This window comes from Castor canadensis, chromosome 2 (assembly GCF_047511655.1).
Source record: "Castor canadensis chromosome 2, mCasCan1.hap1v2, whole genome shotgun sequence".
Lineage (NCBI taxonomy): Eukaryota > Metazoa > Chordata > Mammalia > Rodentia > Castoridae > Castor > Castor canadensis.
This window is the reverse complement of record NC_133387.1, coordinates 125,356,759-125,381,599: the sequence shown is the minus strand read 5'-3', so window position 1 is coordinate 125,381,599 and position 24,841 is coordinate 125,356,759. Positions and strand designations below refer to the sequence as shown.

General features: G+C 40.9%; 1 long non-coding RNA gene and 1 pseudogene across 2 annotated transcripts in view; one reads left to right on the top strand and one right to left on the bottom strand.

Moving 5' to 3' along the window:
* LOC141420769 (uncharacterized) overlaps positions 1-24,013 on the top strand; it is a 30,251-nt gene extending 6,238 nt beyond the window's left edge. Inside the window, exons 2-4 of one of the 2 annotated variants that reach the window (XR_012445378.1) lie at positions 18,001-18,044; positions 23,034-23,259; positions 23,687-24,013. This is a non-coding gene — a long non-coding RNA (uncharacterized lncRNA). The remainder of the gene's footprint in view (positions 1-18,000; positions 18,045-23,033; positions 23,260-23,686) is intronic. The other variant, XR_012445379.1, reaches the window with a different exon arrangement.
* LOC141416862 (olfactory receptor 4F3/4F16/4F29-like) lies at positions 20,846-21,890 on the bottom strand (annotated as a pseudogene).
* Positions 24,014-24,841: the final 828 nt, after the last annotated feature.

The window sequence follows — 24,841 nt, the reverse complement described above, 5'->3', positions numbered from 1 at the left end:
TCCTCTGGAATGAGTCCAAACCTTTGCAGACTTTCTCTAAATGAAGGAGAGAAAGTATGGGTTTGCTTGTGTCGGGGGCAGCTGTGTGACTGTGCCTGGAGTTACTTGAGTCAAATTCTACATAGAACACAATATTTTTTAAAGGGGAATTAATAAAGATTTCTAGCTTTTGAAGCTTAAGGAAATATGATTCAAACTCAAAAGTAGCTGCTGTAATTATTTAAAATTTGGGCCAATAGGATAACTTTTTTGATATTTTATCATTGACATTATTTGGAATTATTGGTGCATAGTGACCATAGAGTGACTGACTGTTAGCTTGTTTCATTCGTGTTTTTGAATTCTCTATGACAATGGACCGTCTTATTGTCTACATCTGGGGCTGACCACTCCATCAATTGGCCCTTGGTACCCAAACTGACTCTTAGCTGCTCGTTCCACCGGTAGAGAGAACCACTTGTTTAGTTTGGGAAGACTTTTCTTTCTTTCTTTTTTTTTTTTTTTTTGTGGTATTGGAGTTTGAACTCAGGGCCTACACCTTGATCCACACCACCATCCCTTTTTTGTGACGGGTTTTTTTGAGATAGGGTCTCTCAAACTATTTGCCCAGGCTGGCTTTGAACCATGATCCTCCTGATTTCTGCCTCCTGAGTAGATAGGATTACAGGCATGAGCCACCAGTGCCTGGCAAGATTTGGGTTTGATGTGATTAAACATATTAAACAGAAGCTACTAGCCAGATCCAAGTGCCAATGTCTACCTTGCCTTTAAAAATGTAGACGTGGACTTGGGGAAGAAGGTGAACAGTTTGGAGAAATCCGTGTATTTGGTAGGTGAGGTGAAATCGGAAGTATGTCTCACATGTATTCTGGGGGTCAGATGTACTTCTGAGCAGAGGGGTCTTGTAACAGAAGTGACTTCTCCTGACAAATTATTTTGTCACTTTTCAATTTAATTAAAAAATATTGAGTTAACTCCTGAGTACCAGACACCATGCTGAACACTAGGGAGAGACAGTCCCGGTTATACTTGTGAAACTTGGATTCCAACTTCTTCAGCCCATTCTACTCTTGAATCTGGATTTATATTGGATATTGGACTTTTTTTTTTTATCTCAACAAGGACGATGCTTGTTTAATAACAATCTGGATTCTTGAACTAACAGACTGGACTTCTACTTGGTAGAGTTATAGCACATTCTTAATCTGCCCTCATTCTAGATCTCCAACAATGTCCTTGAAGGGATTAGAGTTTGGGAAAAAGTCGGTTAAACTTCATTTCAAACATATTCAAGAATATTTGAGGTAGGCTTGGAATGAGAAAAGAGTTTTATTTAAAAAGGAGCTTACTGCGTAAGGGCTACGTGGGCAAGCGGGGAGAAGCAGTTTCATCGTTGGGCTTAACTGAGTGTAACTGTTTCCTGATGAAGGAGAGTCTCAGACTGAAAAAGCAGGAGCTGATATAGACTCTTGAACATACTTTTCTCTTCAATGAGTCCTCAAACCAAGGGTTTCGAATGACAGCCACCCTGATTGCTGTATCTGAGTGCATTTGCAGTGAACTTTGTAGACTGCTAGGCCAGTAGATAAAATATGGTTGGTCTTTCCTTCCTTCCTTCTTTCCTTCCTTCCTTCTTCCCTCCCTTTTTGCTGTACTGGGGTTTGAAGTCAGGGTCTACACCTTGAACCACACCATCATCTCTTTTTTGTGATGGGTTTTTGAGATAGGGTCTCAAGAACTATTTCCCTGGGCTGGCTTTGAACCTCGATCCTCCTGATCTCTGCCTCCTGAGTAGCTAGGATTACAGGCATGAGCCTGGCAAAATACGGTCTTTCTTTTTCACAAAGGTATCACTGTATCTGAGCTTTTTAAAAAAACCATTGATTAAGTGTGCAGTGATATTTCTTGGGAATAATGGTATAAATATGAGCTGCTAGAGTGAGATTTGGTAGCACAAAAACAGCACTGAATTTGGCATGACATCACTGTTCACGGATGTGTTGCTCTGCAGCTCCCTTGCTGGGAGCTGCACACACCCACCCTTCCCCACACCCCTTAATTTTAGCAGTCTCTGAAGCCCTTGCCTCCCACAACTCCTTTGTCCCGAGGTTTTCTGTTTTCTGGTGGTTTCTAAGCAGTTCTGTTTCTTGCCTTCCTCCCTTCATTTCAGAAATTGCCATTTTAAATTTTGGTGAAAGACCCAAGCACAAGCAACAGAGCATGGGAAAAAATAGGAACTGTGTGTGGGGAGGGAGGATTCCAGGTGTGGGGAGGGCACGACACAAGCATGTGTTCAGGTATTAATCACACTCACAGGGTGTAGCATAGAGTAGCTGCTTCATAATTATTGGGTGAAATCATTTATTTCTCTCATACTGTAGTTCAAGAAAATTGTTGTGTTGACTCACAATCAGAACAAATAGAATATAAGAGAAAATATTAGAATCAGTAAGAAGTGAATCTAATTTCTCATAATTGTTTACAAAAAAAATCAACTTGCCTGGTGGAGTAGCTCAAGTGGTAGAGCATCTGCCTAGCAAGCATGAGGCCCTGAGTTCAAACCCCAGTACTGCCAAAAAAAAAAAAAAGTCAAATTTATTGAGTCACATTCTACTCTGTAATTTTAAAATTTCCCTTTTTATTTTAAAAACCATTTTAGATTCATGGGAAATTTCAGAATAGTAAAGAAGTCTATATAACCTTTCTCATTTTCCCCCAATGACTGCATCTTACGCAGCTATAGTATAATATAAGCATGCTGTGATGTGTGTGTAGTTCTGCTGTTCTATCACATGTGTGGAGTTGGGGAGCCCCCCCAAGATGCAGTGCTCTCCATCTCTCAGAGCGCCTCTGCTACCTGCCCTTCCCCTCCCCCGCCCCTACGATGCTAGTCTGTTTTGGTAACTGCAGTTTTGTCATGGTAATGCAATTGGATAAATAGATCATGCTGTGTGAGTTTTTTAGCCTTTTGTGGTTGGTGTTTTTTCACTTAGCAGAATGTCGTGGAGGTCCATGTGTTTCAATACTGTTTCTTTTCATTGCTGATCAGTTTTATCAAATGGATGTTCCATAGTTTATTTAACCATCCACCAGTTAAGGGACACTGTTTGTTTCCAGTTTTTGGTGATCACAAACGAAGCTACTGTGAATGTTTGTATGCATTTTGTACAGATGTAAATTTTGCTTTTCTGGGATGAATGCTTAGGAGTATGATTGTTGTTTAGTTTTTTTTTGACATATGGTTTCCCCATGTAGCCCACTAACTCGCCATCCTCCCTGCCTCCTGAGTGGATGGGATGACAGGTGCGCCCCACACTTAACTCACTCCCATTTAGTTTTATAAGAAATTGTCCGACCCCGGCCATCCTTCCATTGTCCCACATCTCGGCCAGTGTCTGGTGTTACCATTACTTCTAACTTTGGCTGTTCCAATAGAAGTATGGTTTTCTTATTTCATGTTCATGATTTGCGTTTCTCTAATGGCTATCGATGATGACAGTCTTTCCCATCACTCATTTTTTACCTTTTTTTCAAAGACTTCTTCCTTCTGAACCATGATAACCAACTGAGATCACATTTTACTTCACATGCTTAACCCTAATGAATAGTCCTGGTTTTCCTCGCTCTCTGTGTTCTTGCACTGCCGGGGTGAATACTGAGGACGGTTTATGACACAGTATTTTCTGAATAGAAGCCTGTGTTTGCAGATGCTGCCTCTAGGTGGCAACAATGTTACAGTGGACAGCACTTGTTTCTGATCAGAGCACATTATTTCTAGCTCCTTTTGGCTCTGTAAGAAACATTTTATTTTATTTTATTTTTTTCAGACAGGATCTCTCCATCTAGCCCAGGTTGGACTTGCTGGGATTATAGGCATGTCCCACAACGTCCAGCTAGTTTATTTTATATCCTAAGGCACAGGTTGACTTGTGAGCTCTGTAACATAGTGCTTAGGAAGTACAATCTGGAATCAGAGCAATATGGATTTTAATTTCTGTTTTTTTTCCACTTTGAAACTTTTTACACAGGTGATCTAAGCTCTCTAAGCTTTACTTTTCTCCTACACAAAATGAGATTAACAATGGTGATGACTTACAGTGCTGTGAAGACAACCTGTGCATGCCAGCTGTCTATTGCTGTGTTACCTATCATCTCAAAGCTTAGTGGATTCAAACAACGATTCATTATTTCTCACAGTTTTGTGGGTTGGCTGGACTTGGTCAGGTGGTTTTTTTTCCCCCATGTGGTAACTGAGGTTACTTATACAGCTTGTGTTAGTGTTCATCCTAGACATTATTGCAGCACATTCAATGAGGGTTTTGCAGGGACTAGAAGATCCAAGATCAATCTATCTATCTATCTATCTATCTATCTATCTATCTATCTATCTATCTATCATCTATCTGTCTATCATCTAACATCTATCCATCATCTATCATCTATCTATCATCTATCTATCATCCATCTATCTATCATCTATCTATCTTTGTTCTTCCCTCCCTCCCTCCTCATCCTCCCTCCTTTCCCTTTCTTCCTGCTTCCCCCTCCTCTCTCCCCCTTCCTTCCCCTCCCTTCCTCCATTTTCCCTCTTTCCCTTCTCCCTCCCTCCCTCCCTCCCTTCCTTCTCTTTTTTCGGTGGTACTGTGGTGTTTTTGGACACAGGGCCTCCCACTGGCTAGGCAGGTATTCTACTTGAGCCACGCCCCCAGCCTTTTTTGCTTTTTAGTTATTTTTTGGGAAGAATCTCACATTTTTGCCTTGGTTGGCTTGGGCCCCGATCTTCCTGTTTACACATTCCTGTAGCTGGAATGACAGACATGTACCACAGCGCCCAGTTTATTGGTTGAGATGGGGTCTTCCTAACTTTTAGCCTGGGCTGGGAACTGCAATCCTCCCCATCTCTTCCTCCCGAATATCTGGGACTACAGATGTGAGCCACTGCATTGGGTCCTGAGATGACTTTTTACACGCAAGGGCCACTCTTTACATGGGCCTTCCTTGTGGTATGTCTTCTGTGCTGTATGGCACGACAGCAGCTTCTAGGAGGGAGAAAGCAGAAATCAGAAACCCTTCCTCGCCTGGCTCAGAAACCTCAGAGCGTCATTCCCACTGCATTCTATTGATCACTGCTGTCCAGAGCCCCCAGGTTCGAGAGAGCAAATAGACATCCCCCTCTGATGAAGGGGTTGGGAAGTGCTGGTGAATCTACTATGAGGGATCCCCATGACACTCTTGGACCACATCCACCTCCTGTTCTGTTATGATCCCAGGACCAGGAGTGGCTGCATACCTCACAGGTATGCAAGTACAAAATGAAGATGTGGGGTCCCAGTTAGCATGAATTTCAAAATGTAACAGCAGAAATTTAACCAACAGTGTGGCTCTTTTAAGTGTGGAGCCTTGTAGGACTGTCTCATGCCTGTGAGGCAGGTCTCACTTAGAACCCTAACCCTTTTTTGTTTTTTTGGCAGTACTGGGGTTTCAACTCAGGGCCTCATGCTCGGTAGGCAGGCACTCTTACCACTTGAGCCACTCCACCAACCCTTTTTGTGATGTTTTTTCGAGATAGGATCTCAAGAAATATTTACCCAGGGCTGGTTTTGAACTTCGATCTTCCTGATCTCTGCCTGCTCAGTAGCTAGGATTATAGGCACGAGCCACTGGTGCCCGGCTTTTGACTTTATTTATTTATTTTTTGTGGTGCTAAGTACTAACCCAGAGCCTGACAAGCTGGACCAACACCCTACACTGAGCTCCATTCCTGTTCTTTTAGTAGCATGGCCCATCTGAGGCTGAAAGTAGCATGATGAAGATGGAGTGGAAAGAGACGTGGACGTGCCCTGTTCTTACAAACTCACTCCAAAGGGAACAAGGGCCCAAACAGGAATGTGTTACGTGCTTTGTATGTGTTAGCTGATTTAATTCTCACAAGACACTTCACCATCCTGTGACCTATTGGTTGTCTGGGCTGGTGAAATATGAAAAATCATTTTATTCTCTCTTTGTCCTTATTTTTGTTAGTATTTATGTTACTTATTCTCAACAATTTATGACTTCCTGACTTTCAAAGGCAGGGGTGTGATGCCTGAGAGTGGGAAGGGTCTCTCATCCTTCCTATCTGACATTCCCTTCCTGTGGGTGGACATCTCTCAAACCTGTGAGAGAGCTGGGTGAGTCTGGAAGGAGAAGTGGGCATTTCTCTCCTTCAGGCTGTCAAGCTGCCTGGGCCCTTCTCTGTTCCTTCAGAAACTAAGTTGTTTTTTTTTGTTCCCATAGTAGATTTGAATTCCAGGGCTAGGCAGGTGCTGTGCCCCTTGAGCCACACTTCCAATCCTTTTTTTGCATTTTAGTTATTTTTCAGGTAGGGGCTCATATTTTTGTCTGCAGCCAGCCTCAGACTGAGATCCTCCTACCTATGGCCCCCCCCCTGCTGGAACCACAGAGGCATGTTACTACACCAGGCTCATTGATTGAGATGAGGTCTTGCTAATTTTTTTTCCAGGGCTGGCCTTGATCTTTGATCTTCCTGATGTCTGGCTCCCAAGTAGCTGGGATTACAGGCATGAGCTACTATGTCCAACTCCAGACTCTAAGTTTTATAGGGCATGGGGCCTGCTTGAGAGTCTGTGGAGGGCCAGCATCGCTTGTCAGGCAAATCTAATTTGAGACTCAGCGTTGAAATCTCATTTAGCTCTCACACCCCTAAATGGCATGCTCTGACACCACTTTGTCAATAAGAAAGATGTTTGACCTCCCGAGAACATTACTTGCTATTGCCATCCTAATTATTCAGAAGGAAGGAAAGTGGTAAAATTCTGGGGTCAACCCAAACCCTGGCACTGCTCTTTGTGTCAGAACAGTGTGAATGGGAATTTATTCCGAATTTTCCTCAGGTTTATGAAAAGCACCTGTTGACCAGTCATTCAGAGCAATTACACTAGGTGGCACTCACACTGTGTTCAAATTACCCCACAGTTCTATTAAAAGTGGGAGCCAATGTTTGCAACGCCCCCTTAGGCTACTTTCTGTGAGGCTGCATCATGCTGGGTCAGAAGTCACACAGGCCATGTGCTGTGCATCTGCAATCCTAGCAGCAGCAGCACGAGTTCGAGGCCAGCCCTGGCAAAGGTAGTGAGACCATCTCAAAAACAAAGTAAAAACAAAAGTGCTGGGAGCATGGCTCAAATGAAAGAGCACCTGCCTAGCATGTGCAAGGGCCTGGGCTCAATCCCCAGTACCAGTTGGACAGTGGCTCATGCCTGTAATCCTAGCCACTAGGGAGGCCAAGATTGGGAGGATTGAGGTTTGAGGCCAGCCTGGACAAATAGTTCAGGAGACCCCCCCATCTCCAAGATAACCAGAGCAAAGTGGACTGGAGGTGTGGCTAAGCAATAGAGTGCCTGCTTTTCAAGTGTGAAGCCCTGAATTCAAGCCCCAGTCTCAGAAAAGAAAAAAAAAAAAAAAAAAAGAAAAAGACCTTTGGTGCATTTTGAACTGATTTTTGGACAGAGTGAGGGATAGGGGTCTATCTTCACTCTTCTGCATGAGGCTATCCAGTTTCCCCAGCACCATTTGTTGGAGAAGCTTTTTTTTTTTTCCTCTAATGTATGTTTTTGGCTCTTTTGTGGAAAATTAGATGGCTGTAGCTGTGTGAGTTTATTTTGGGTCTTCCATTCTATTCCATCAGTATTGAGACTGTCCAGGTTCAAACCTTGGCCTTGACAATCAGAAGTCATGTGGCCTGGGGCCAGTTGCTGAACTCTGTGGCTCAGGTTCCTTGTCTATGAATGGGGACAGTTATACGATTTACCTGATGAGCAGAGTTCATGAGTTATCTATGTGGCATACAGTAAGTACTAGGTGAGAGCTGTTATTTCTTAGAATCACAACCTTCTGATTGTCATGATAGCATTTGTAAAATAAACTGTGATTTCATATTTCCAAATCAGAATTTTTGTTTTGTAATTTAAGAGCTAATCTTGCTGATTCTGTCTCAGAGTCGATAGTCTTTTGGGTATATCCCTAAGAGTGGTATTGCTGGATCAAATGGTAGATCAATGTTTAGCTTTTTAAGTAGCCTCAAAATTTTTTTCCAGAGTGGTTGTACTAGTTTACATTCCCACCAACAGTGTAAGAGGGTTCCTTTTTTCTGCGTCCTTGCCAACCCCTGTTGTTGGTGGTGTTGCTAATGATGGCTATTCTAACAGGGGTGAGGTGGAATCTTAGTGTGGTTTTAATTTGCATTTCCTTTATTGCTAGAGATGGTGAGCATTTTTTCATGTGTTTTTTTGCCATTTGAATTTCCTCTTTTGAGAAAGTTCTGTTTAGTTCACTTGCCCATTTCTTTATTGGTTCATTAGTTTTGGGAGAATTTAGTTTTTTAAGTTCCCTATATATTTTAGTTATCAGTCCTTTGTCTGATGTGCAGCTGGCAAATACTTTCTCCACTCTGTGGGTGTTCTCTTCAGTTTAGAGACCATTTCTTTTGGTGAACAGAAGCTTTTTAGTTTTATGAGGTCCCATTTATCTATGTTATCTCTTAGTTGCTCTGATGCTGGGGTTTCATTGAGTAAGTTCTTACCTATACCTACTAACTCCAGAGTATTTCCTACTCTTTCCTGTATCAACTTTAGAGTTTGTGGTCTGATATTAAGATCCTTGATCCATTTGAGTTAATATTGGTATAGGATGATATACATGGATCTAGTTTCAGTTTTTTGCAGACTGCTAACCAGTTTTCCAGCAGTTTTTGTTGAAGAGGCTGCTATTTTTCCATCGTATTTTTTAGCGCCTTTGTCAAAGACAAGTTGGTTATAGTTGTCTGGCTTCATATCTGAGTCCTCTATTCTGTTCCACTGGTTCTTCATGTCTGTTTTTGTGCCAGTACCATGCTGTTTTTATCGTTATTGCTTTGTAATATAGTTTGAAGTCAGGTATTGTGATACCTCCTGCATTGTTCTTTTGACTGAGTATTGCCTTGGCTATTCATGGCCTCTTGTGTTTCCATATAAATTTCACGGTAGATTTTTCAATCTTTTTAATGAATGTCATGGGAATTTTGATGGGAATTGCATTAAACATGTAGATTACTTTTGGGAGTATCGACATTTTTACTATGTTGATTCTACCAATCCATAAGCATGGGAGATCTCTCCACTTTCTATAGTCTTCCTCAATCTCTTTCTTCAGAAGTTTTCCTTGTAGAGGTCATTCACATCTTTTGTTAGGTTTGCACCTAGGTATTTGATTTTGTTTGAGGCTATTGTAAATGGAATTGTTTTCATACATTCTTTTTCCGCTTGCTCATTGTTAGTGTATAGAAATGCTAATGATTTTTCTATGTTGATTTTATATCTTGCTACCTTGCTATAGCTATTGATGATGTATAGAAGCTTCTGAGTAGAGTTTTTTGGGTCTTTAAGGTATAGGATTATGTCGTCTGCAAATAGGGATATTTTGACAGTTTCTTTACCTATTTGTATTCCTTTTATTCCTTCTTGCCTAATTGCTCTGGCTAGGAATTCCAGTACTATGTTGAATAGGAGTGGAGATAGTGGGCATCCTTGTCGGGTTCCTGATTTTAGAAGGAATGGTTTCAGTTATTCTTCATTAAGTATAATGCTGGCTGTAGGTTTGTCATATATAGCTTTTATCATGTTGAGGTACTTTCCTTCTATTCCTTGTTTTCTTAGAGCTTTTATCATGAAATGGTGTTGGATCTTATCAAAGGCTTTTTCTGCATCTATTGAGATGATCAAGTGGTTTTTGTCTTTGCTTCTGTTAATGTGGTTTATTACGTTTATTGATTTTCATATGTTGAACCACCCCTGCATCCCTGGGATGAAGCCAACTTGGTCGTGGTGAGTAATCTTTTTGATGTGTTGTTGAATTTGGTTTGCCATTATTTTGTTGAGGATTTTTGCATCAATGTTCATTAAGGAGATTGGCCTATAGTTCTCCTTTTTGGAGGTGTCTTTGCCTGGTTTTGGAATAAGTGTAATACTGGCTTCATAAAATGTGTTAGGTAGTTTTTCTTCCCTTTCTATTTTGTGGAACAGTTTAAGGAGGGTTGGTATCAGTTCTTCTTTAAAGATCTGATAGAAATCAGCAGAGAATCCATCAGGTCCTGGACTTTTCTTTTTGGGGAGACTCTTGATTGCTGCTTCAATTTCATTTTGTGTTATAGATCTATTCAGGTGATTAATTTCCTCTTGGTTCAGTTTTGGATGATCATATGTGTCTAGAAATCTGTCCATTTCTTTTAAGATTTTCAAATTTATTTGAATATAGGTTCTCAAAGTAGTCTCTGATGATTTCCTGGACTTCCATGGTGTTTGTTGTTATCTCCCCTTTTGCATTCCTGATTCTACTAATTTGGGTTTTTTCTCTCCTCATTTTAGTCAGGTTTGCCAGGGGTCTATCGATCTTGTTTATTTTTTCAAAGAACCAACTTTTTGTTTCATTAATTCTTTGTATGTTTTTTTTGGTTTCTATTTCATTGATTTCAGCTCTTATTTTTATTATTTCTCTCCTTCTATTTGTTTTGGGATTTGCTTGTTCTTGTTTTTCTACGAGTTTGAGATTTATCATTAGGTCATTGATTTGGGATCTTTTGGTCTTTTTAATATATGCACTCATGGCTATAAACTTTCCTCTCAGGACTGCCTTTGCTGTGTCCCATAGGTTCTGGTAGGTTGTGTTTTCATTTTCATTGACTTCCAGGAACTTTTTAATTTCCTCTTTTATTTCCTCAATGATCCATTGTTCATTAAGTAATGAGTTATTCAGTTTCCAGCTGTTTGCATGTTTGTTGTCTTTACTTTTGTTGTTGAATTCTACTTTTACTGCATTGTGATCAGATAGTATGCATGGTATAATTTCTATTTTCTTATATTTGCTGAGACTTGCTTTGTGCCCTAGGATATGATCCATTTTGGAGAAGGGTCCATGGGCTGCTGAGAAGAATGTATATTGTGTAGAAGTTGGATGAAATGTTCTGTAGACATCAAGTAGCTCCATTTGATCTATTGTATATTTTAGATCTTGGATTTCTTTATTGATTTTTTGTTTGGATGACCTATCTATTGATGATAATGGGGTGTTAAACTCTCCCACAATCACTGTGTTGGCGTTAATATATGCTTTTAGGTCTTTCAGGGTATGTTTGATGAAATTGAGTACGTTGATATTGGGTGCATACAGGTTAATGATTATTATTTCCTTTTGGTCTATTTCCCCTTTTATTAGTATGGAATGTCCTTCTTTATCTCATTTGATCAATGTAGGTTTGAAGTTTACTTTGTCAGAGATAAGTATTGCTACTCCTGCCTGTTTTGGGGGGCCATTGGCTTGATAAATCTTCTTCCAGCCTTTCATCCTAAGCCTATGCTTATTTCTGTCAGTGAGATGGGTCTCCTGTAAGCAACAAATTGTTGGATCTTCCTTTTTAATCCATTTCATCAAGTGGTGCTTTTTGATGGGTGAATTAAGTCCATTAACATTAAGTGTTAGTACTGATAGGTATGTGGTGATTCCTGTCATTTAGTTGTCTTAGTTGTTTAATGGTTTGATTGTGTGAACCTAAGTTGAGGTTACTCTCTACTTCTTGCTTTTTGTTTTCCTGTGGTTTGGTGCTGCCTGTCTTTTCATGGTTAAGTTGGGTTTCACTTTCTGTGTGCAGAATCCCTTGAAGAATCTTTTGTAGTGGTGGCTTTGTGGTCACATATTGTTTTAGTTTCTGCTTATCATGGAAGACTTTTATTCCTCCATCTATTTTGAATGATAGCTTTGCTGGGTAGAGTATCCTGGGGTTGAAGTTATTTTCATTCAGTACCTGGAAGATCTCACCCCATGATCTTCTTGCTTTTAATGTTTCTGTTGAGAAGTCTGCTGTGATTTTGATGGGTTTACCTTTGTATGTTATTTGTTTTTTCTCTCTTACAGCCTTCAGTATTCTTTCCCTAATTTCTGTACTTTTGTTTTAATGATGATATGTCGTGGAGTAGTTCTATTTTGATCTGGTCTGTTTGGTGTCCTGGAGGCCTCTTGCATCTGTATGGGATTATCTTTCTCTAGATTTGGGAAATTTTCTGTTATTATTTTGTTGAATATATTACTCATTCCCTTTGCTTGCACCTCTTCTTCTTCTTCGATGCCCATGATTCTCAAGTTTGGTCTTTAGATGGAGTTGTTGAGTTCTTGTATTTTCTTTTTACAGGTCTTGAGTTGTAAATATATATAGTTCTTCAGTTTTTTTCTTTAATTACCATTTCATCTTCAAGTTCTGAGATTCTTTCTTCTGTTTGTTCTATTCTGCTGGATTGGCCTTCCGTTTTGTTTTGCAGTTCTGTTTCATTCTTTTTTCTGTGGTTTTCCAGATCCTGGGTGGTTTCCTCTTTAATGTTGTCTATTTTTGTCCTGAGTTCATTTATCTGTTTATTCATTGTGTTCTCTGTCTCACTTTGGTATTTATACAGTGCTTCTATGGTTTCCTTTATTTCTTCTTTTGCTTTTTCAAATTCTCTATTTTTGTTGTCTTGGAATTTCTTGAGTGTCTCCTGTACATTTTGGTTGACCCTATCCAGTATCATCTCTATAAAATTCTCATTGAGTACCTGTAGTATGTCTTCTTTTAAATTATTCTTGTGGGCTTCCTTGGGTTCTTTGGCATAGTTTATCTTCATTTTGTTGGAGTCTGTATCTGAGTATCTGTTTTCTTCGTTTCCCTCTGGTTCCTGTACTAATTTTTTGCTGTGGGGGAACTGGTTTCTCTGTTTTTTCTGTCTTCCCGTCATTGTCGTTGGTGTTGTTACTGTCCCTGTACTGTGCACAATTAAGTATTTTCTAGCTTGTAATAATAACAATGGTAATATTTAGAATTGAAGGGTGAGCTGAGATGGAAAGCAAGAAGTTAAAGAAAAGGGAAAAACAAATAAACAGACAAGTAGTAAAAAACAAGACAAGGAATCAAACCAAAAAGTTTCAAAGGTATAAACAGGGAGCGTTAGTGTACTAATCGACAGTAAGCTGAACAGGCATTAGAGAGACAGAGTGAGGATTGAAAATAAAAAATAAAAGAAAAAAGATAATAATAAAAATAAAAAATAAGTAAATGAAAGAAATATATATATAAATAAAATAAAACAAAATGAAAAATAGAAAATTAAAAAAACCCAAAAAACAAAAAAACCTCCAAGTTCAAATGCAATGAAGTTTCAGTCTTAATAATTTTGGTGTCTGTCTCAGTCTCCATTCCTGGAGATGGTGCCTCAGATGTTGTTCTGTAGTTGTCTCATCAAAGGGGATGCATAAAGTAGAACAAAACTGCACAAAAGAAAAAAAACCCCACAAAGTGTCCCAAGTTCAAATGCAATACAGTTTCACTAAGTTTTCCATCATGCAGGTGTAGTTTCGTTGTTTTCTCATCAAAGGTAGGGAGAGAGAAAAAAAAAAGAGTCTGGAGACAGTTCTGTGAATGGCTATCTGTGGCTGTGGCCTGCCTGCCCACTGCTGTCAGCCTGCTGTTGCTGGAGGTGTTATTTATGCAGATCTCTGGGTGAGCTTAACACTCACCTGGACCCACAGGCTTTGTTTACTCAGAGTTCTCCTGTGCACGAGCCTCTGCTTACAAGCTTTCCCCTTTCCAAGCACTGGGGGAGGTGACACTGCACTTGCTTTCTCAGGCCTGTGTGTTTGTTTACAGCTCAGTGGGAAGTGGGTCTTCCCCCCTCTCCTGTGGAGTTTTCCTCTCACCGCTGCTTTTACAAGCTTTCCCGCTCCTGATTACTGGGTGGTGCTGCTGCTCCTGCCAGCCGCCCTGTTTGTTTACAGCTCACATGAGTGGTGGGTCTTCCCCCCTCTCTTGTGGAGTTTTCCTCCCTTCGCCACTCTCACAAGCTTTCCCACTCCCGCTGGAGCCTCTCCTGCCCGCCCGGCTTGTTTATTTACAGTTCCGTGAAGGATTCCCTTCCCCCAATCTTCAGTGCTCAGTGCGCCTCACCCTCTTTCCCACGTGTCTTTATTGTTCTTATTGCTTATTACTCAGTTTCTCTTTTTTACCTGCGTGGAGATCGGTCTGTCCAGGGGGCTATGCTGATCTGGCCAAGGGTTGTCTGTGGGAGTACCGTGGTACCGCTAAGCTCACCTTTTCTGCGTCTTCCCAAGCTGTCTGGGTGTGGGCGACTGGCAGCCCGGGGGCCCTCCTAGTTTCTCTGTTTAACATGAAGTGGAGATGCTCTGCACTGGCTGGAGGTGTGGAGGGGTCAAAGTTTTGCTTCTTCTCAGTGGTTTTGCCTCCAAGGTGTGTCTCCAGCATCTCTCCAAGATTTCACTATAGGAGGCACGCTTTCTGCTTCCTCCCTCTAGCTGCCATCTTGGAATCTCCCCAAAAAAGACTTTAAAGGAGAGTCTTTATTTGCCAGCTAGTGACTGCTCTGACCAACAGGTCACTGGCCCTTAGAACAGCCCCATTCTGACTTTAAGCAGGGTTTATAAAAGTAAAATCATGTCCTGTTCAACAATCATTGCGAAACAAACTAGCCCAGATACAGACGCAAAACAATGGCTGTTAGTTACCGTGCAAAGCAAAAGTGAACACAACCAACACAACCGTTTATCTGCATGCCACTTTGGCTCCTTCTGTTTTCCTCGTTTCTATGGGAATCAGATTTTTCATAAACCCCTTTTTGCTTAAAACTAAAGTGGCACCTGATTAATGGCTTCTCTCTGGACACCTGATTAATGGCTTTCCTCTGGCTAAGTCTTTTAACCATTTCATTCCCCACTGCTTTTACTTACAGAGTCAAATCTTAGACTCTTTTGACTGAATAGGATCATATTTAGTTCTCAAGACCATCAGTTTTATGGAAGAAATGCAGATTTAGCAGTATTGATATTATATTTTATCTGGTTGGAATTAAAGACACCTTGTATTTACATGTACACTAACAGCAGGTCACATATTAATAGTTGTAACTAAGTATTGTGACAAATTAATCATTTTTTATCTTTGTCCTTTTAGTATAAGTTTAATACTGTTAATTTTATCTGTGACCGTAGCACTTGGAAGCACCCTTAATCTATCTCTTTAGATATGGCTATAGAAAGACACACGAGAAGCAAGATAAACATAAGAACTTCCCCAGGTAAGATAACTATATGCCCCCGACATCCCAGTTCACACAAATCAGAGCAGAATAGACAATTACATAATATTACAGTCTGAGGATCATGGAGAGTTATAAGGGCAAGGCCATTAAAAACATACTGGAATAACAATTTGAGGAACAAAAAGGACAACTAAATAGGAACACGTTTAGGTCTTATCTTGAGGGGGTCTTGATTAGCCTCAGGTCTGGCAATTGTCCAACACTGGTCAGAGTTTTCTGTGAAGGCTCTCTTGAGCTGAGTATGATGAACCCACAGGCATTTCCTGGCTACCTTGATGACTGTGGGTGTGGACAGGATCACAGTGTAGGGACCTTGCCAATGGGGCTCGAGGCTGTCAGGTGGTGTTTTTTTACCCACATTAGGTCTCCTGGCTCATAAGGGGTCTCAAAGGGGCGTCAGATGTCACTGTTCCTTGGGCCTGCTGGACAGCTGAGTGAATTTGTTTGAGAGTCTGTTGCAGAGCCTGGAGAGACTGGAGAAGATCATGGTTAGAGAATTTTGTTAGGGCTTCCTCCCCCATTCTGGGGATTATGGGAGGTGGTTGCCCATAGAGGATCTCAAATGGAGTGAAACCCTGTCTATAAGGGGATACATCTAACTCTTAATAGGGTTGCAGGAAGGAGGTTCACCCAGCCATCACCCGTCTCCAAGGAGAGCTTAGTAAGCAGCTCTTTTAGAGTCATGGTTTATCCTTTCTACCTGTCCTGAACTTTGAGGCCTATAAACACAGTGTAACTTTCATTTGATCTGTAATGTTTTGGCTATTAATTTAGATATTTAACTGTGAAAGCTGGGCCATTATCAGACCCCAGTATTAAGGGGAGGCCAAATCGGGCAACTATCTCCTGTAAGAGTTTTTTTTTTACAGTAATATGAGCTGTTTCAGTTCTTGTAGGGAAAGCCTCAGTCCATCTGAGAACATATTGTCCATTACCAATAAATATTTATATCCATATAAGCTAGGCTTAATCTTGGTGAAGTCGATCTCCCATTGTTCTCCAGGGAAGGAACCTCAAATTCTCATTCCTCGTTCAACAAAGGTGGTCCCTTTTGGCTAACCTGTTGGCATACATTGCACCTTCTAGTGTTCCAAATTCTGGATAAAGAACCATTTCCTTCATGAATGTCTTTTACAAGCATGTATCCCAGGGACCGGGGTAGAAATATCCTTTCATCTGGCAACGTTTTCCATCCAGAGGGGCCTGTCTTTAGTTGGAGGGCCCCCCTAACTTTAAGTCCTGTTCTGTGTATTCTGGTTGTGATGGCAGGGCTGGAGGGTGAGTTAGCAAAATCTCTGCTTTTGTGGCAACTGTCCTTGCACTTGCAGCTTGGTCAGCTGCTCGGTTTCCCCTTGCCTTGGGGTGGTCCCCTTTTGGTGACCCCGGAAGTGAATGATGGTCACCTTTTAGGAAGCCAGAGGGCCTCTAAGAGGGCTAGGATTTTCTGGGCAATTTTAATATTTTTACTCTCGGAGGTAAGGAAGCCTCTTTCCCTGCATAGGGCTCCGTGTACATGGGCCATTGCAAATGCGTACCAGCTATCTGTATATACATTAATGACTTTATCTTTTCCATACCTTAGTCCTTGGGTCAGTGCAATCAGTTCAGCCTTTTGGGCTGAGGTTCCATGCCCAAGTGTCTGGGCCCAGGTGGTCCAGTCCAGGTTGACAAATGCTGCCACTGCATACCTTATTCCATTGGTCACAAAGCTGGAGCCATTGGTGAACAGTACCTCATGTGGCTCATCCCAGGGAACATCAGTTAGGTCCGGTTGAATGCTCTCGGTGTTTTCAAGAGTTTCTAGGCAGTCATGAATGGGTTCCTTGGGGTCATCTCCAGAAGAGTAGCGGGGTTAAGAGCAGCAGTCTTTAAAAATGTTACTCTGTTTTGATCTATCAGCAGTGCTTGATACTGAATTATAGGAGCATTTGTCATCCGTCTGTCTGGTGAAGCTTTTAAAAGGGTGTCCACTGCATGGGGAGCCACTAGGGGGAGCTCTTGTCCTGGAGTTAGTTTATTGGCCTCTTTTACCAGTATGGCCATGGCAGTGAAGGCTCTCAGGCATTTTGGCCATCCTGCTGTGACTGGGTCCAGTCTCTTTGAGAGGTCTGCAACTGGTCTTTTCCATGGCCCTAAGGTCTGACCAAATACTCCTTTTGCTATGCCCCTTGGTTCTGGATATCTGGCAAGGCAAGTGCTGGCGCTGACACCAATGCCTGTTTTAGCTTTTCAAAAGCTAGTTGTGTTGTCTCAGTCCATTCTAAGGGGGCATTTCTCCCACTGGTGCTTGCGTATAAGGGCTTAGCTGTCTCTGAGAAGCCTGGGATCCAGAGCTTCAATACGCCCCTTGCTGAGAGTTTGTTTTCCCCAAGTAAGTAGCCGTGGGGGTACACAATTGGGCCTTTTTAGCTGAAACATGGTACCCTTTGTCTCCCAAATCTTTAAGCAGGTCCTCAGTGGCCCTCCTACAATCAGTCTTATTTTCAGCCGCCAATAAGAGATCATCTACATATTGTAACAGGACTATCTCCAGATGTTCTGCTCTGAATGCTATAAGATCCTGGCTGAGGGCTTCATCAAACAGGGTAGGGGAGTTCTTGAATCCCTGTGGCAGTCTTGTCCAGGTTAATTGGCCAGAAAGCTCCTCCTCCAAATCAGTCCATTCAAAGGCAAAAATGGGTTGACTCACCTCTGCAAGCGGGAGACTGAAGAAGGCATCCTTTAGGTACAAGACGGTGTACACTTGGTGGCTAGGAGGTAAGAGGCTGAGGAGAGTATAGGGATTGGGAACTGTAGGATGGATTGTTTCTAATCTCTTGTTTATTTTTCTTAGATCCTGGACAGGATGATAGTCATTAGTACCTGGCTTTTGGACAGGTAAGAGAGGTGTATTCCATGGTGAGTGACATGGAATCAAAATTCCTGCTTCCCTTAGTGTCACTTAAGGGACAAGTCAGCAACAATTTGATAGGAGGTTGGACTTGGGTGTCCAGAAAAGTTTCCTCTTCCTGGAAGGAAATGGTAGCTTGTAACTTGTGTAAGGGATCTCGGCCCAGCCTTTTTTTCCTTAGGGCATTCGTTTTTTCAGTGTCCCTTTTTTTTTTTACAATAAGCACATTGGTCTTTTTCCAGTGGGGCTCTGGAGTTTCTTGCAAGTTGCCGGTTGGCAGGAGGCCCAGAACTTCTTGAGGGCCTGGAGGCAGGAGTTTGCAGAGCTGCCACCATCACCTTTGAAAGGCTTTTGGCCTGTCTATCTTCTGTCGTGCCTCTATTATTACAGACACGTTGTGCTATTTCTACTAATTCTGATAATAATTCTCCTTTAAATCTCTCCTGCTTTTTGTAATTTCTTTCTAATGTCTGGGGCCGACTGGGAAGTGAAAGCAATATTTATTGCCCTTCTATTTTCTGCTGCCTCTGGGTTTATAGGAGAGTATGTCCTATATGCCTCCAGGAGGCGCTCCGGGAATGCGGCAGGGGACTCATCTGGGCCTTGTATAACCTCACTCACCTTAGACAAATTGGTGGGTTTCTGGGCTGCGGCTCAGACTCCCATAAGAAGGAGCTGGTGATAGTTGGCTAGAGCCTCCTTACCTGCATGGGAGTTCGGATCCCAGTTAGGATGGACCAAGGGAAAAACAGTCCCTAGAATGTCCTGATTTTTAACACATACTAACAAAATACTTTTTGTCGTTTTTTTACTTACCCCCTTTAACCCAATAAACAAGTCTAGACAGTACACTGTTTAGAGGTGATTTTACAACTCCATTTTGAAAATGCAAAGTCCAGTGTAAGACATCACAAAATGACTTGATAGCAGAAAAGATCATTGACTATTTTTAATTTTTAAAGTAATTTATAGTTACACAGAATCTATTCTCATTTAAAAAGTTGAGCATCACAAACAAAACCAATGACCTTTTGACCATGACTCTTAGTCCAGGTCCTGTGCCTGCTTCTCCAGGGGTAACCATCATGTGGTATGCCTTCTTCCAGGCATAGCTTATGCTTTTAATATGCACGTATTTATCTCTGTAAATACTTTATACACACTGTTTTATAGATATTTCAGGGAATTAATCAACATCCAAGCAAGAAGCGATATCACACTCAAATGGGTATTTGAAGAGAATTGAGGACTGCAGGAATGGCCCATGTGGCAGAGTGCCTGTCTAGCAAGTGTGAGGCCCTGAGTTCAAACCCTAATAGTGAAAAAAAGAGAGACTTGATAGAAGAAATTGTATGCAAGAGTGCAAGAGTCTGGGCAGGGCCATGAGAACTGATCAGAGATGGTGAAGGAACCCAGGCCTAGCAAGAGCACTGAGCTCCTGTCATCTCTAGGGCTACAGGGCTATGGGGAGTGACAGGTTTCTAGAATCACAAGTAAGAGGTATAGCTGCATAAGAGCTTGGCCCAACAGCAGTTGTAAACAGAACAGCAACACAGCTGCTTCTGTAGCTTATCATAGACTTTTCCTGCGTCATGATAAAGACTACCCCATCATCCCAAGGTGTGGTGCCCCAAACAGCAATATCATTGCACCTAAGCAGACTACTCCACTGATCTATCAAGTCAGTTTCTTATAAGTGATGGGGCATGTGAGTAGCCTAGAATTGCATGTGTTGGGAACTCATTATTACACTTTATTTGCTATAAAATATGTCCTTTGGTCAGATCCAATGTTGTATAAATATCACCTGGATTGGTAGATCCTTGTTCAAATCCATGAGTGATTAGGCTGGAAAAAGCATTGAGTGTGTATCATGCAGGGTTTGACAGGAGAAGTTTAACAATTATCAGTGATACACCAAAAGGGATTTCTTTCTTTTTCTGCAGTACTGGGATTTGAACTCAGGGTCTCAAGCTTGCTAAGCAGGTGCTGTATCACTTGAGCCACTCCACCAGCAGAAAGGGATTTCTTATAGGAATTATGAAAGCCATTAAGTATTCCAGGTAAGTCTATAACCAAGAACCCCATGCTTGACCTGAGACCCGTGTAGCCAGCATTATGGAAAGATAACGGAATGAAGTGGAGACCAAGGATAAACTGTACCCTCTTTCTCAGTACTTCCAATATTGATGGTGAAGGTGACAGTTGATGACTTTCATTATAATGATTATAATTATGCACTTAAACTTGGATCAGGACTGAGAGGAGAGATCCAGTAGGGGGCAGAGGAACTGTAGGCTTAGTTGTTGTTCCACACCTTCAGGGTGAGCCAGCATACCAGAAACAACATGTGTAAGGTGCCTTGGCACCTATCTCATCAGGATGTAGAGTATGAGTAAGCTGCAGGACACAGGAAAGTGACCCAGTTTAATATTCCTTTATAATAACCCCCATAGAGTACAACCAAAAATTCCTGCATATAAGAAAGGTTTCTCTATTTTGAATGTCTTAAGGTAGCCTTCCTTCTGTATTTCTAAAAGTTTACTTCATATATAAATATCATTCCATAGGAATTGAGATTCAGGATTATTATAATCTTTGCTTTATAAATACTGTATATGAAATTTACTCTGTTTTCAGAAGATGTTGTCTCTCCCTTCTATGTAGGAGACAAGATAACATCTATCAGTATAGATGAGCAAATCAGGGTAGGCAAGAAAGACTCTTCTCTGAGTGTGATGAACAATGAACTTCTGTGCTCCATCAGGATTGTTCACAATGCAGTCCTTTAAGAGATCTTCCTATAACCCATTACCTGTCTGCATACTCTCCTCATTGCCACCTTCATTTCTTGATTCCTGAATGTGTAGATCACAGGATTCAGAAAAGGAGTGACAATTGCATCAAATATGGCCAGAAACTTATCCAGATGTGTGGAGGGGGAAGGCCATGCATAGAAGAATATCAAAGGACCAAAGAACAAGACTACTACAGTGACATGAGCAGAAAGTGTGGACAGAGCCTTGGAGGAACCAGTTGGAGAGTGTTTCAGAACAGTGAATATGGTGACAATATAGGAAATGATCAGTATGAAGAAGGAGCACACAGAGGTGAATCCACTGTTGACTGTGACCATGAATTCTAATCAGTAGGTGTCTGTGCAAGCAAGTTTGATGAACTGAGGAAGATCACAGTAAAAGCTGTTCAACATATTAGGACCACAGAAGGATAAGTTTATTACAAAAGCCAATTGAACCACAGAGTGCAGAAGGCCAGTCACCCAGGCAGTCACTGAAAAGAAGATGCACATTCCTGGGCTCATGATGGTCAGGTAGTGGAGAGGCTTACATATGGCCACGTACCTGTCAAAGGCCATGGCCATGAGCAGCACCATCTCCACACCACCAATGAGGTGGATGAAGAAGATCTGAGTGACACAACTCCTCTGAAAAGGTCATAAATCATCTTGGGTGAAGTGACAGAACAAAGACCTGACTCAGTGAAGGAGAGGTTGGCCAACAGAAAGTACATGGGGAAGTGCAAGTGAGGGTCAGAAGCCACTGTGAACACAATGAGTAAGTTTCCCATTATGCTTGCTAAATAAAACACGGAGGAGACCACAAAGAGAAGCAGCTGGATGTTCCAGAAACACAAACTCTGACACCACAGAGTGATTTGTTCCTTCCGTCAGCTTTAGTGGCAGAGATACCTGAAGGAGAAAAACAGGAGAAACTATAAATTATGGTAATGATCTTAATAGACAATAGGAGAGATCGCAAACTTATGAAAGCCTATTTTTTTGGTTATTACTATACTTTGAACTCAGGCTTCATGCTTGCTAGGCAGGGTCTCTGTCACTTGAGCCGTGCCCCATCTCCTTTTGGTCTTTTTTTGAGAGAAGGTTTGGCTTTTTTCCCAGACTGATACAGACTGTGATCTTCCAGTTTTCCACTTTCTACCTCATTGGGATGCCAGTATCATACCACCACACCCCTCTTTTCTATTGGCTTTGTTAGCAGTGCTACCTGAAGGAGAACAACATGAGAAACCGTAAGTTATAATAGTGATCTTAATAGGCAGTAGGAGAGATCTCAAAGTTATGAAAGCCTAGTTTTACTTTAGTGTTAAAACTAACATAAAGACCAATAGGTATATGAACAGTGCTTAACATCACTAGTTATAGAAGGTATAAATTAAAAACAGTGAAATATCACATCACACCTGTTACAGGAGCTATAAAGAAAAGTCAAAAGATATCCCTTTCCTTTTCCCCAGGGTGGTTTCAGTGATGTTCCTCATGAGATAGAAGCTTGGTCGACATGGAAAGCAACTCCTCTTCAAGTCCTTTGATGTTTCTTTGTAGACTAATATATAACCTTGACCAGTCACATGAATGATTAACACGTTTGTTTTGTTTTTTTTGTAAAAAAGGAACCTTTTTATACTGTTGATGGGAAAATAAATTTGTACATCCATTGAGGAAAAGAATATGGCAGTCCATCAAACAATTAAATCTAGGGCCTAGTTACCCAAAAGGTAGAGCACTTGCTTAGTATGTACAAGGCCCTGGGGGTTGATTCCCAGCACCAGAAAAAAAATAAAAGAAATGAAGAGAAAAGAAAAAGAAAAAAATTAAAAATAGAACAGCCATATAACCCAGCAATACTGCTTTTGGTTATATATATATATATCTTGAGGAAATGACATCATTATATCCAAAAGATATCTTCTTGCATTTATAGAAGCATTATTTAAAATATCCAATATATGAAACAATCCAAGTGGTCATTGATAATTGGTTAACACACATATGCACATAATTAAAAATTTTAATTTGGGGCAAGGGGTTACTGGTAATTGAATTCACGAGGCTTGCCCCTAGTCCTTATGCTTTTAGTTTGTTTTTGGTCTATAGTCTTGTGGCAAATTTGACCTGCCTGGCCTCTAACAGTGATCCTCCTACCTCCACCTTCCAGGTAGATGGGACTACAGATGTGTGTCACTGCACCCCACTTCAGAATTGAATATTCTTCAGCCTTGAACAGAAGGGAATCCTGCCCTTTGTAACAGCATGAATGAACCTGGAAGTTACTGTGAAATTAAAGAGACACAAAGATAAATACTGAAAGGTCTCCATTACGAATCTGAAGACATCACCCTCGCTGAAGCAGAGAGTATAATGGTTGACCATGGGCAAATGAGGTGAGGTGTGGAATGGAATGGCAAGATACTGATCATAAGATACAAACATTCATAGACAGGCTGATTTCTGGAGATCCATTTTTCAAGATGGTGACTATGGTTCATAATATTAGTGTATTGCATACTTGAAAATTGCTGAAAGTAGACCTCCAAATGTTCTCACCACAAGTAAGTATGGGAGGCTTTGAATATATTAGATTGATTTAATCATTTTGCAAGGTATACATTCGTGGAAATGTAACATCAAACAACATAAGCATATATAGTACTTGTTAATTATGCCTTAATAAAATTGAGGCAAGGGGCAGACATATTATGCCCATAGACTTTGAAGTTGTGCTCACACAGAAGGCTGATATAGGCTGTAGTGCTGTTTCATCCTATGTAACTTTGACTCTGACTTTGGTATTACTCTGCTTCTCTTCAGGGTGGTTGCAGTGATGTTCCTTATGAGATACAAGCTTGGTCAACATGGAAAACCACATCTCTATTCCAAGTCCTTTGATGTTTCTTTGAAGACTGACACATACATAACCTTGCCCAGTCATGCAAAATGACTAACATTTTCCCAACTGTTGCATCACCTTCTAAGACCACAAACCTTATTCTGACAAATAAGCCCTTCATTCCCACTCCCCACATCTGAAAAATATTTTATCTTCAAGGTTTATTAAATGTTTACCATAACAGTGAGGTCTTGTTTTGTATTATGAGCATTTATTTTACTATCACAAGACTGACTCACCAAATCAAAGTAAGCATGTTAAAGGCAGAGATTATGACTCATTCACTTTTGCATTTTTGAAACAATGAAAAAGTGTTCACAGAGAGGTGTAGGTCTAGGAACTGCTAGTTATGTCTGTATCATATTAAGTATGATATGGTTAGTAAGAATTTAGAAAATTCTCTAGAAGGTTGAAATCACATATTTGGATTTTGTATTTTAGAAAAATACTGGTCTATGAAGTGGTGGGTGTGGGAGACTTCAGATAATGTGAGAATCACTGCCCAAGAGTTCTTAGCAATAACTAAAGGCTTAACCTCTGGAAGGCACCATAACGTAGCAGAAAGCATTTTGTTCAAACCTCTGTAAAAGAATCCGTCACACCGCATTATAGTTTTAGTTTTATTTAGAGAAACACAATAGACTGAAGATGGGCTTGGATTCAGAAAACCAAGAACTATGTCATGGTTCAGTCACTAACAAGCTAATACTGGGCAAGGTGGTTAAACCTCTGAGCCTCAGATAAGTTATATGTTGAATAAATTAAAATATTGGCTTCTTAGGTTTGAAGTTTTAGGCCTAAACAATTAAAGATTACAATCATGAGTAATTGTGCAGGCAAGCCTTATGTAGGCATTGAGTAAATGTCAATATTACTTCCTTTCTCTCACTTGCCCATAATAGTGCCCAACATATGTGATAAATGAATGAACAGAGAAAGAGATGGCGTCAAGGCACAGAGAGCACCAACACTCCTGTCTGAAAGATATTTCAAGACACATCAACTACCTCCTCTGTTCATTAATGGATTATATTATTCATATTCTCTTAGTGATTGAAATGCAAACTTCCCAGTAT